The 2769-nt window shown below is 60.0% G+C and overlaps 1 pseudogene across 1 annotated transcript; it reads right to left on the minus strand.

The window, feature by feature from the left end:
• Positions 1-626: 626 nt before the first annotated feature.
• On the minus strand, positions 627-1596 carry LOC309585738 (olfactory receptor 14J1-like; annotated as a pseudogene). The gene has a single exon. The product of its transcript is annotated as an olfactory receptor 14J1-like (transcript).
• Positions 1597-2769: the final 1173 nt, after the last annotated feature.

Raw genomic sequence — 2769 nt, forward strand, 5'->3', positions numbered from 1 at the left:
CTGGAGGAGAGCAAAGCCTTCCTGCCCTGCCCCCAGGAGATGCCCTTTGCTGATGGAGCTGCTGTGCTGGAGCCCGGCTGTGTCCCAGCAGTGCCCGTGGCCTGTCCCTGCCTGTGCTCACAGCACGGACACGCAGCAGGACAGTGACCGAGCTGCCCGAGCACTCCGGCCTTGCACCCTCAGAAGGGCTGGGAAAGGGAGTGTGGAGCTGGGAAGAGCAGAGGTGGGAAGAGGCTGGGCCATTGTCCCTGGCCGTGCTGCTGTGCTGGGAGTCTCTTCCCTCCAGCTCTGCCCACAGGCACTGCCCCTGCAGAGCCAGAGAAGGGCTGAGGAACAAACCTTGGACACAAAGGTCAGGACAGCCCCTTGTTTTGATTCAAAGGCACAGAGAAGAAGCCTCCTGAAAGTCTTTGTGTTTCAAAAGAAAGGTAGATGTTCATGCAGAAATGCAAGGAGTAGTACTACAGTACTTTATAAGAAGCAGAATAACACCAGAAAAAGAATAAGAAAAAGCACCAATGAAAATATGGACAAAGAGGAAAAAGAGGCCAAGATTGTAAAGAGTTACATTCTGAAGGTTCTGGAGCAGAAAAGAGAGAGTTTATTGCTTCTGAGAAGCATCCTAGTCATAATTTTCCTCGCATGGCAGAAGGAAATAGAAAGATTTTAACTTGTGAAAAGTATCCAGTCCTCACTTTCCTCAGGGCATCCCTGAGCTCCTGGTTCCTCAGGCTGTAGATGAGGGGGTTCAGGGCTGGAGGCACCACCAAGTACAGAACTGACAGGCCACATCCAGGGATGGGAGGAGATGGAGGGGGGCTTCAGGTGGGCAAACATAACAGTGCTGAGGAACAGAGAGAGCACGGCCAGGTGAGGGAGGCACGTGGAAAAGGCTTTGTGCCGGCCCTGCTCAGAGGGGATCCTCAGCACAGCCCTGAAGATCTGCACATAGGAGAAAACAATGAACACAAAACAGCCAAACACCAAACAGGCACTGACAGTGATGAGCCCAAGTTCCCTGAGGTGGCAGTGTGAGCAGGAGAGCTTGAGGATGTGTGGGATTTCACAGAAGAACTGGCCCAGGGCATTGCCCTGGCCCAGGGGCAGGGAAAATGTATTGGCCATGTGCAGGAGAGCGTAGAGAAAGGCACTGGCCCAGGCAGCTGCTGCCATGTGGGCACAAGCTTTGCTGCCCAGGAGGGTCCCGTAGTGCAGGGCTTTGCAGATGGACACGTAGCGCTCGTAGCACATGATGGTGAGGAGGAAATCCTCTGCTGAGAGGAAGAAGAGAAAGAAAAACACGTGAGCAGCACATGCTGAGTAGGAGATGTGGCTGGTGCCCCAGAGGGAATTGTGCATGGCCTTGGGGACAGTGGTGCAGATGGAGCCCAGGTCGGTGAGGGCCAGGCTGAGCAGGAAGAAGAACATGGGGCTGTGCAGGTGCTGGCCGCAGGCTCCGGCGCTGATGATGAGGCCGCTGCCCAGGAGGGCAGCCAGGGAGATGCCCAGGAAGAGGCAGAAGTGCAGGAGCTGCAGCTGCCGCGTGTCTGCCAATGCCAGCAGGAGGAAGGGGCTGATGGAGCTGCTGTTGCACATTTTGAGCCTCTGGCCATGGAGTGCTGTTGAAGGACGAGACAGTGAGGAGTCAGGGGAGACTTTGCTGAGCAATGTCCAAGCCCTTTCTCCTGGCCCTGCCCCCCAGTTTTCCTTTTCTCAGAGCCCTTCCCTCAGCCCCGTGCCTGGAGCTCTGCTGGGATCTGGCCCCGTTGCTGAGACGAGCAGGGGCTGTGCCCATGGACAGCGAGGAGTCAGCTCTGCTCTGCTTCAGCGGGGACATGGGAATGGGGACAGGGGCCGGTCCTGGGGCTGGACTCCATCAGCCCAAAGTGCTCCTGAGGCAGAGGAGCTGGGCAGCATCTCCTGTGCCAGGGCTAAGGAACGGTGACGGCCAAAGGCACTTTGAGAGGGTTTCCTGCTGTGCCCAGGGAGAGCAGAGAGAGCTGTGCAAGGCAAGAGCATTGGCTGTAACTCAGAGAAGGGTGAGGGGAGCTGCTCTGTCGCTCCATCTGTCCCCAGCTGCCCCTCCTGAGATCGAGGGCAGTCACTGTGTTCCCCTGAAAATCAGCCTGGCACAGCTGAGAGCAGAGGGACCCACAGCAGAGCAAAGTGGCTCAGCCTTTCTCAGAGTCTCAGCCCCACTGCTGGCCAAGGACACTCCCGGCCCCAGTGTCCCCTGGAAGGCAGCTCACAGCTGGGATGGCATCCCGAGGGCACAGCGAGGGTCCTGTCCATGGCCCTGCTGGAGGAGAGCCGGCTCATTGCCAGCCTCCCAGCCCGGCGTGCCCAGAGCTCCCGGGGCACAGGGAGCTGGGACACCCCATTGCTGTGCTCAGCCTGCACAGGAGGAGCCCCAGGGCTGGGCCTGAGCCTGCAGCTGGAGCTGCCATTCCCAGAGAGCCCCTGAGCAGCGCCAGGAGCAGCTGAGCAGGGCAAGGAGAGAGAGCCGGGCCCTGAGGAAAAGCCTTTCCCTGCGCAGCGCTGCCCAGCCCCTCCCGGGCAGCACCAGGGCAGGACAGTCGCCCTCAGGCCCCGGGCAGCAGGAACGGGCCCGCGGCCGCAGAGATGCCCTTCATCTCTGGTGCTGCTCTGCCGGCCCAGGAGGGCACCGAGGGCCCCGAGCCCCCGGGCTGAGGGCCCCGAGCCCCCGGGCTGAGGGCTGTGCTGGCTGCGAGGGGACACCGGGGCTGCGCTGCTCAGCGCGGTGTCTGC

This window comes from Coloeus monedula, assembly GCF_965178545.1.
Source record: "Coloeus monedula genome assembly, contig: HAP1_SCAFFOLD_200, whole genome shotgun sequence".
Taxonomy (NCBI): Eukaryota; Metazoa; Chordata; class Aves; order Passeriformes; family Corvidae; genus Coloeus; species Coloeus monedula.